The sequence below is a fragment of the Brassica napus genome, chromosome C3 (assembly GCF_020379485.1).
Source record: "Brassica napus cultivar Da-Ae chromosome C3, Da-Ae, whole genome shotgun sequence".
Classification (NCBI taxonomy): Eukaryota; Viridiplantae; Streptophyta; class Magnoliopsida; order Brassicales; family Brassicaceae; genus Brassica; species Brassica napus.
The window spans coordinates 73,055,548-73,066,451 of NC_063446.1; the positions used below are offsets into that span (position 1 = coordinate 73,055,548).

Consider the following 10,904-nt stretch of genomic DNA (forward strand, 5'->3'; position numbering starts at 1 on the left):
ATGAAATCGAAAGGATATCATTTGAATTCTACCGGATAGAATTGAACTTTATCTTAAATGGATTCTAACTTCCATTTTTTAAAAGCATACCTATTGAAGTTTGTGAATATATTGAAGAACTCATGATGAGACTTAACCTATAGAAATATTTTTTTCAAAAACACAATCAAATTCCTCACGTAGCTATTTTTGCAAGACAAATGTGAGAGAAAGATGGATAATTGCCAAAAAGACACATGGATTTGGATGGATGAAAGTGAGATAGATGGAAACGTGAGAGAGATCTTCTGGGTTGCTGCTTGACGAACAATAATTAGTAAAGGCACGATTTATTCATTTGCAATAATAATAACAAAAATGTTTTTCAAATCTATAGGTAAAAGGAGGCTAAATTGGTTTAAAAGATAATTGAGGGAGAAGGTAATGATTAACCTAGTATATATCCCCTTTTAATTTACGTGTGGCTTGCCACTAAAGGATTGACGAATCAACGTTTTAGAAGATCAGTCGACTGAGCTTGAAGAGTGGCAAAGGAGCCCCTCAACGGTGACAAATGCTATTCAACCGATGGTGAAATTTGTAAACTTTTATGAAGTTAGATATGTCGTATCTTTTTCAAATCCTAAATACCCGAATCCGACACGGATCTGAGATGGATCCAAAAAATTACGGGTATTTTATGGATATTTTAATTATATACCCGAATATATTTTGACCCGAGAAGAACCGACCCGAACCCGAACCGAAAATTTCTAAGTATCTATTGGGTCTAAATGTTTAAGATCCGAAGGATCCGGATCCGAAAAGAACCGGCCCGAACCCGATCCGAAGACACGAACGCCCATGCCTAGGGTGGTGTATGGTTGTTGGAATATGAAATTTAAGATTTTAATAAATACATAAATAAATACTGAAAAAATGTAATTTTTTTCAAAAATAGTTTCAAACAAAATTTTCGATTTTCAAAAAAAAATTTGAAAAACAATTTCGAAAAAAAACTCAAAAAACAAAAATTTATAAAAAAGATTGAATTTGAAAATGTAAAATTCGAAAACATAAAAAAAAATATATTTTATATTTTTAAAATTTTTAATTAAATAATTATTTATTATATATATAGAGAACAAATGTATAAGATTCTTTTGCCACTTAATGAAGAATGTATTTTTGAAAATGTTCTTTTAGTGATGGTAAAGATGAATAATGGTAATATGAAAGTGGTAAACATGAAATTCTCTCATTTATTATTAAGCATTTCAAACATATGAGTGTTTTCAAGTTTATTTTACGTAATAAAATATATTTACGTTGTGCTGAAAAGCTTTGTTATATATAAATAATTTATTATTAAATATTTTGAATGCATTAATAATAATTTATTTTAATGGTCTTTTAATTGGTAATAAATCAATTTATAAAAATTTCTAAGATAATTATGTATGTATGCGCGAACAAAACACCTAATTATTAATAAACATAAATTAACGTTGTACTAGCTATATACAGTAAAAACTATATAAATTATAATTTATTAATTCATACGGTTATAAATTTAAATAAAGTTTTCTTTTTCTATATTTATAGTTTTGAAATATTTCTTTTAAAGGCAAAAAGTATTTTATTGTACAATATTATATATATTATTTAAAATTTATAAATTTAAATTTATTTGGATTATATTATTTGATATATTATATGTATGTTAAATATGTATGATAACATTTGTGTTTTATATGTAATTAGATAAAGTGACACCAATTTATTGAAAATGAAAAATAAAATTAGAGATAAATTCATTTTGAATACAAATAAACAATTCCCTAAATTGTTTACTTATAATTTATATATATGGTTATTAGTAATTTAAAGAGACCATATATTTAGTTAAGATTTTTCTAAATTTTATTATATTATCGAATTATCTCATATTTTATACTGGTCCAACTTAAGATATGAAACATTTATTAATTTATAGTGTTTATTAGTTTATCGAGTATTAATTTATAGAGTTTACTGTATATTGTATAAATAGTTAATCTTTACTTTTAAAACCGCATAATCTAAAACTGATTTAAATGTACGCATAACCTAGGCTAAGTTTTTTAAAAATAAACTATTAATAAATAATATTAGATAGCTTAATCTGTTATATTAGTTATATCAATACTACTAAAAGGGAAAGAGTCTTAAAAAATATACCTATGAAAGTTGTTTGGACCATTTTATTTATCTCATTATTTTTTGGTCTTACCTTAAATTTAGACTAACAATATGTTACCATATATTTCTCTAACAATAATTTATTCAATTCTTTTATTTATTCAAATTTCACTCCTAAATCGTAATCACTACTATTACTATATTTACCATTTTATTTTTAATTATAAAAACATTGAAACTAATGTTTTATATTATCATTTTTATCATATAATATATGATTTAAAACAAGAGAAGTTACACGACATATATGTGTACATTATAACTTCCTCTTTCCTTTATAATAAAGTTATCATATCATATATAAACTTTCCCACTAAAATATCATATCATATACTAAAGTTTCAACCTTCTATAGTTTGATAGATATTTTCATATTTAAAAATGAGTTTTCTGAATATTCATGTTACCTTCACAAAAATGTAGAAATTCATTGGTTCTGTTAAAGCTAACCCAACTTCACGATATTAGTATTGATTATTCACGATTTTGAAAATTATTGGTTTAGATATTATACTTTTATATACTTTTCACTTAAAAACGAATCAATACTTTTACAAAAGAAATAGTCTTTAAAAAGTATAACTATTTTTTTTTTGGTAATACCATTAATCATTCTAACCATACAATATTTTAAATATTTTTAACAGATCCTAATATTATTCCTTAAGATACCTTTACTCAGAAAAATATCTCATCAACCATGTTTTTGTACAATAACGTTAAAAATCTATATCAATAATGGGTCCACATATGTTCGGGTATTTAGGATCCTAAAAAAAAATCGAAATATCTAAAAATTCTGCTAAATATTCGAAACTCCAAACAAATACCCAAAAAATTCAAATACCAAAAAATTCAAAATCTTATTCAAAATCTGACACGATGAACTGAAAAATACCCAATTTTTTTTAATTTGAAAATTTACCTGAAATCAAAAACTATAATCGTAAACCAAAAACTTAAAAAAAATATTCATAATACCGGAAACATATTTGAAATATCCAAATATACCTAATAAACACAACATATTTATGATCAGGTTTAGGGTAAGACCCGAACTCAAACAAAGACATGCGGGTCCAAAAAAAACCCAATAGGTTATCTTCTCTGGACCTGAACTAAACCTATATTTTTAGGTCGGGTCGGTTCGTTTTTTTTTATCCGGATATAATTTTCATGCCTAAAAGAAACTTACGTAAAAGTGTACATATAAAATCTCAGATAAACTAATTCGTAGATTATATAACTGCTAAAAATTATATTTTTTTATATAATAAGACTTTGTATTATAATATAATCCAAAAAATCCGCGCTTTCCAAACGCGGGTCAAAATCTAGTAAAATAGTTTAATGTTCCAGTTACAATGATATTTATTGTAAACCCAATATTTCAATAATTATCCTAAAGATTTATTTTTATAATTAATTATTTTATTTATTATATAGCATAACAAAAACATAAACATGATCATATTCTTTTTTTGACATCGAACAACTATTTTATTACTCAAAGAACTTGAAGTGGTCTGGATAACTAGACCGGAATAAAACAATCAATGTAATAAAATTCCCTATGAAAAGATTTAAAACATCATTATAAAATTATGTTAGTCTTCAAAAAATAAACTCAAGTTAGCCAAATATAATTTAATTTACTTAATTTAATTATTTTTAAGGAAAAAAGTTTTGTCTTCATATATATAAAATAAAGGAAAAGAAAATTGAATTTTGTATAGTTTGGTTAGCTTTTCGGTATTCTTTTGATAAACCCAAACCAAAATATATACACTGCTCAATATCAAAAACGAAAGAAATCTAATAAAAAACCTCTTAAAGTATTGTTGACACTTGGATGATAGAAAGTTTGACCATATCTATTGTTTCCAGAATAAAATGGTTGAGTTTTTTTTTTTTTTTTTGATTAACCTGGAGGTATTCCGGGCCTATGGAGAGGCCCAGACTAATCCCTAGGTCTGGGCATAAAATCCGGAACCTGAAATCCGAACCGAACCCGAACCGAAAAACCCGACCCGTTATCCGATCCGAAACGTAAAAATATCCGAACGAATCTTGTAGGGTGGTGCAAAAAATATCCGAACCCGAAGTGTTATTAACCGAACCCGAACGGATAACCCGAAAAATCCAAAATTAATAGTCAATATAAATATTTTGAAATATATATAAGTATTCCAATTATTAAATTCAATATTTGTGGTAATATTATATATAATAATAAATATTAAAATTCTAATAAATGCTTTAAGTACACAATTAGTTATAAATAAATATTTTATAATTTACTCATTGAAATAAAAAGTCTACTCTCTATAAGGCAATACATATTGTTTACAAATGATGTTTGTTTTCATACTTGATTTAACATTTTATTGTTATTTTATCAATTTTATATGTGATAGATTAATTTTTATTTAATTTAGATGTTTTTCTTTATGTTTTACTTCAAAAATTTTGTTTTTTATTTTGGTTATATCCGAACCGAACCGATATAACCCGAATCCGTACGATATATGATTACTTTATGAGTTTTATGATGCAATACAATTTTGAACCGAACCCGAAGTGTTATTATCCGAACCCGATCCGTACTAATAAAATTTTAGTATGAGACCTAGAAGCGTAAACCCGAAAATCCGAAAACCCGAAAAACCCGACCCGAATACCAACGGGTACCCGAACGCTCAGGCCTACTAATCCCCAAGGGGAGGTGCAGTCCACGGATAGACCCTCTCTTCGGGTATTCTAATGGGCCCTAAAGCATAGGCTCATATCCATGTTAGGTGACCAGGATAATTGTGACTTAGTTTCGCGCAGCAGGTAGATCGATCCTGAAACGTGTTGGCGTCTCAGTCTCATCTCCTTACCACTCGACCACAGTAACCCGGTCAAAAAATGGTAAGAGTTTTACTATAAGAATACCAACTTTCTCCTATACAATACACACATTTCTTCTCTTATCATCTTCTTCAATTCCTCGTATTCTTTGATTCGGGCTAGCTTAGCTTCCTCTAAATCAAAGGTTTTTCCTTTTCATTTATAAATAAACTATTTATTTACAGATATTCCGTTTCTGACGATCTATTTGTTTGTATGTACGTATCTCGTAACATTTCAGAGTTCTCTCCACCACTGGAGACAGAGAGCATCAGCCCCTCTGCACTGTCGCAATATCCAAACATGTTTTCTAACTCTTCTTCACAGGTAAGTAACAATATATGTTTCTAATTGTTCTATAATACGTGATATATAATCATATGATAAATAGTTGAACGAACATGTGACTGAACTTTTCAAAAATAAAAAAACATATGATTGAACAAATACGTGGGAGTATAGTTTTTTTTTTTTTTTGTCGGCTATCCATGAATGCTAAATCAAATGGTGGCAGACGAGCCGATTCTCCGAGGAGTCTCTCCGTCTGTCCGGGTCTGATCTATATGGAAAAAGATGTATCCTCTGTTTCGTGCTTCTTTTGCGAGCGCATCTGCTCGGCCATTTCTACGCCGAGGAATATGAGATAAACTCACAATCCTCGAATCCTTCGTGTAGCTTCTGGAGCTCCTCCATCTCTGCCGCAAAGGTTGGCCACTCCATCGGATTAGTAATCATGTCTACTAGATCCGAACAATCCGTCTCAAAGCGGATCGAAAGTATACTCATATCCCTCATACATGAGGTCGCCCATAGTAAACCTTCCATCTCAGCATGCAAAGCTGAGAGCTTCCTGTTGCACGCCCGTAAACCAAAGAGTTCAGAGCCCATTTGATCCTTCAGAGTCCACCCTAAGCCACTTACACTGCCATTATTGATCCATGACGCATCAATTTGACAGGTAGGGATTCGAGGTATCCAAGGGGGTTCTGACTCGATCACCGTAGTATGGGACTCGTCCTGCACCTCGTCAGCTTCCTCCTTTTCGTTAGCCTTCCTCCAACATTCTGCCTCAAGAGACGCATGTTGAAGAGTATCCATCGGGGATACGACTTTCCCATTAAAGAGTTTGTCGTTCCTTGCCTTCCAAATGTACCAACAGATCCATGGGAAGGTGTCGAATTGTGGTCTCAAAGGAGCCACTTCTTTTCTTTTCCAAAACAGGAAATTCATGTTTTGGTATAAAGATGTGCTCGGGAAGTAACCCGGAAGGGACGGATAGTCCGATAAAGCCCAAACCTGCAGGGCAGGAGGACATTCAAAAACTAGATGATTGATCGACTCCACTGGGTCGGTACATCTAGGACAACTCCTATCGGTGCCCAGGTGTCTGTATGTAAGTCTTTCTGTCGTCGCCACGCAACCCGATAAAGCCTGCCATAAGAAATACTTCATCTTACTTGGGGCGTTTATCCTCCAGACATGACTCTTAAGGCTCGTGATGCTGGGTTCCATGGCCCATTCTTTTCTATGGCTCAGCTTAGTTGATTGGAGTAGGTCGTAACCGGTTTTAACTGAATAAACTCCTGATTTTGTATGATTCCAAACATATCCATCCGGTACAAGGGAGCGAGATGGTTTTAATCCAAGAATCAGTGGGATGTCATCTGGATGAAAGAATTCTCTCAGAAGCTGAATGTCCCACTCCTTATCATCATCCCTAATAAAGGAACGAACAAGAAGTTGGGGTAGTCTGTAGACAATATGGTTAGCAGGTCTGGGGGGTCTAGCCACAGAGTCTGGAACCCATGCCTCACTCCAAACCCTTGTGTCTCGACCTGTACCAATCGTTTTTCGCAATCCTGAGATGAGTAGGGATTTATCTGCCATGATACTGCGCCACCCATATGATGGTGAGTATATGCGTCGCTCTTCTAACGGGGAGGTATTATTGTAGTACCTTCCTTTTAAAACTCGTGCCAATAAGGAATCTGGATAATGAATTAATCTCCATAATTGTTTTGCAAGAAGCGCTATATTGAAGTCATGAAGATCTCGAAAACCTAGTCCCCCCAAATCTTTGTTTTGCCTCAGTGCACATGATGAACAAAAAGGGGGAGAGGGGATCTCCTTGCCTCAAACCTCTCCTTGGTAGGATATGTCCTCTTGGTTGTCCATTAACTAGAACTTGATATGTGACCGACGTGACACAACACATAATAAGGTCAACCAGTCTTTCATCAAAGCCCATCTTCAACATCAGGGCTGCTAGGAAGCTCCATTCCACTCTATCATACGCTTTACTCATGTCTGTTTTGATGGCCATAAACTCCTCCCTACATCTTTGGTTCGTCCGTAAGGCGTGAAAGTTTTCTTGCGCGATCAAGATATTATCAGTAATCAAACGTTTTGCCACAAAGGCAGATTGGGTCTCTGAGATCAAGTGTGGGATCACCCTCTTTAGTCTCTTGCATAGTAGCTTAGAAATAATCTTGTAGCTCACGTTGCAGAGACTGATCGATCTGAACTCAGACATCTCTCGAGGTTTCTTCGTCTTGGGGATGAGGCAGATATTTGTTTGATTCAAAAGTGGGTCAAACTGCATGTCGCAAAAAAATCTTGTACAAGTCTGATGATGTCTTGATGCATCTCACTCCAAAATTTCTGAAACAATTTACTAGTCATGCCATCCGGTCCGGGTGCTTTTTCTGGGTTAATGTCGAAAAGAGCTCTCCTGATCTCATGTTCCGTCGGTTCTCCCAAGAGTAACCTATTATCGGCGTGGGACACCTTTTCAGTAATAAAGCAAAGAGATGCATCTAACTCTGTCGGCGAGGAGGTAGAGAAAAGGTCTCGAAAGTATTGAACAGCTACGTTCTCTACCTCGATCTCACTCTCTACCAGCCGCCCATGTTTGTCTTTTATACTGATTATCCTGTTCTGGTCTCTCCTTTGTTTTGTAATGGCATGATGGAATTTTGTGTTCCTGTCTCCGTGTTTGTGCCACTGGTCCCTGCTTTTTTGTTCCCAGAACATGTTTTCCTCTCGAAAGGCCAAAATCAATTGTTTCCTCAAGTCTTCCACTTCTTCCGTAGTCGAGTTTTCGTCATCTTGTGCTTGATCTATCTTCTGTTTTAATTCTTCCAAGAGCTAATCTTATTTCGGCATGAGGTAACTTTTTGGTGAAAATTCCTAACTGGAATTTCATCAAATTGTCCCCATCCCGAGACCACTGCCTCCTTGAAACCTGGTTTTCCTATCCATCTTTTGTCAAATCTGAAGGTCTTGTTTTTTTTTCGTCGATTATTGGATTGGATGCGCGCTAGGACCGGCCTATGGTCTGAGCCCCAAAGTTGTAAAAATTCTACAACTGAATGGGTAAATAAGGCGTGCCATTCTTCATTCGCCACTGCTCTATCTAATTTGCATTTAACTTTCCCGGATCGCCTTTTTCCCACCCACGAGAATGAGTTTCCTTTATATGGAAAGTCGAGCATTCCACAATTTTCTAACATGGTACGGAAGGGGAGAAAAGAGCTCTCAAAACGACGTCTTCCTCCCCTCTTTTCATGGTTTCCCGTAATCTCATTGAAATCTCCAATCATAAACCACGCTCCTCCACGGTTGGTACTCATGCGTGACAATCGTTCCCAAACTAAGTCCCGATGTCCAACAACAGGGTCACCATACACAAAGGTCATAAAGATAGCGTGTCCTTCAAGTCTAGTTTCAATATCAATCATATGTGCGTCCGTATACAAAATAGTAACCGAGGGATCATCCATATAGAAAAGTGCAAGTCCACCACTTCTACCAACCGGATCAACGGTACAGACGCGATCACAGCCTCCAATTGTTCCAGATCCTCCGTCAATAGGTCGTCTTCCTCCATCAGATCGTCTTCCTCTAACAGGTCATCGTCATCGTAGTTAGCCTCATCCACCATCCAGTCTTCTTCCTCTAGAATTTTTTCTGCATCAGGGTCCTCTACATTCTCCCTCGTCTTCTCCGCATGCAAGGCAGGTTGTTTAACAGTCTCCCGATCCACCGACTCTTCCTCCTCATCTAGAGTCTGTTCATACCAACTCTTTTCTTTTTCCTTTGAAGGTTGGAACTTCAGTGGACCGACTTGCAGATTACTTGAAGACCGAGGCCTTTCTTCATCAAATTTTAAACTCCTCTTTGCAGAGCTTCCCTCATCAGATACATTCTCCAAATCAGCCACTTTTCCTTTCAGCTTTTGATCCTCAATAGATTTTGATCGTAGATTAAGCTTAAAAGGCCGTTCCCGAACGTGTTCAGGAGACAAGTTTGTACTGATTCTCTCCTTTAAGGATTTGCCAGTCACTGGCTGAGGCAGGGCAAGGGAGCGAGCAGGTTGTTTAGGGAGTTGATCTTCCTTCGAGTTTCTTCTTGAGGGTAGGTGCTTGCTCGATTCTTTCCTTTCCTCTTCCCTTTTTTTACTTGAAGCAAAAGATTCATCATATCTTCTCTTGTTGTAAGTTTCTTTTTGGTGTGGCAGTTTCTCTTGTTCACGAGGAGCTAGACGGTGGTCTCAGCGGTAGTCTTCTCTAGGAGCATAACGAGAGTCAATGCGTTTCCAAACGCTGTCCCTGTTGTCTCGTTGAGGATGATCTCCCTGTCGCCTTTCCTGTGGCAATGGAGCCTTTGTGACAGGTGCGGTTGCTCTCCTTGAATTCTCTCCATTTCTGTTGACTTCCATTCTAGGAAAGGGGACTTGGTCTCTTGATAGGTCTTTCTCTTTTGCTAACTGTTCTCTTTGTTTATCAGTTAGTTGAGGGCAAGTATCGATTTCATGGGATATGAGACGACAGTGGTGGCACCAACGATGGAGGTTTGAGTATTCGAGAGTTACAGGGACGATCTCACCCGAAGGTAGTTGCGCACGGAGCTTGAATTTTAAGGGACGCTCTGCATCCAGCTCTAGTTCAAATTTTGCCGCCTTTTCTTCCACTTTTCCAACTAGCCCGAGTCCCTTCCCAAGGGCCTTGAAGATTGGCTCAAGCCAGAAGTGTGTCGGAATTCCAGTGGCACTGACCCAGAAAGTCATCTTGTGAGGAAACGAGTCACCTACTTGAGGAGTCCAACGTTCCAGAGCAAAAGACCATTTGTTGAAATGGCAGGGTCGTTTACTGAGCACCTTCTGTAGGTCAGCCTCCGACTCAAAATCAAATTGAAATCTGTGATTCCCAAGGTCCACACCTCTAGCTTTGCCTTCAACATCCCATATGTTGGGTCAAGGCAGGAGGGCAATGAGGGCTTCCACACTCCTTCTCTCTTTGTTGAAAAGCCTACCCACTAAGCTAAGTTGAAAGCGAACAATGAGCTCAGAGTTGTCAACGTCAGGGAGGATAACCAGGTCATCATCTTCCTCTTCCAGTTGGAGCGTGTTGTTCAAGCTGAGAGAGTTACTAGGGTTAGCCATCTTCAAAATTACCAAGAGACGTTTTGAGGTCTGGGGTAACACTGAGCTTGATGGAAGTAGTTCTTTGAAGCAGCTTATAGTGAGGAGAAAAAAGTCGGTTGGGGGTCTGTAGATACACCGGGCATACCGTCTTTTGTAAGAGTTGGGACCTAGCAAAGGAGAAATATAGGAGGTACCAGTATAGAGAGGAACAACTTTGAATAAATATTCGTCAGAACCGAACTAAACGCAACGGTCTGAGAAGATTATCAAGTTGAACTGAGGTGAGATATTGGAAGCCATGCTCTGGTTAGGTTTTTTCCTTAGATTGTTGAAGGATTTCATGGTTTGAAACATCTAAAGTGGGTTA

General features: G+C 35.8%; 1 pseudogene; it reads right to left on the reverse strand.

The window, feature by feature from the left end:
- Positions 1–9,627: 9,627 nt before the first annotated feature.
- On the reverse strand, positions 9,628–10,555 carry LOC106355476 (annotated as a pseudogene).
- Positions 10,556–10,904: the final 349 nt, after the last annotated feature.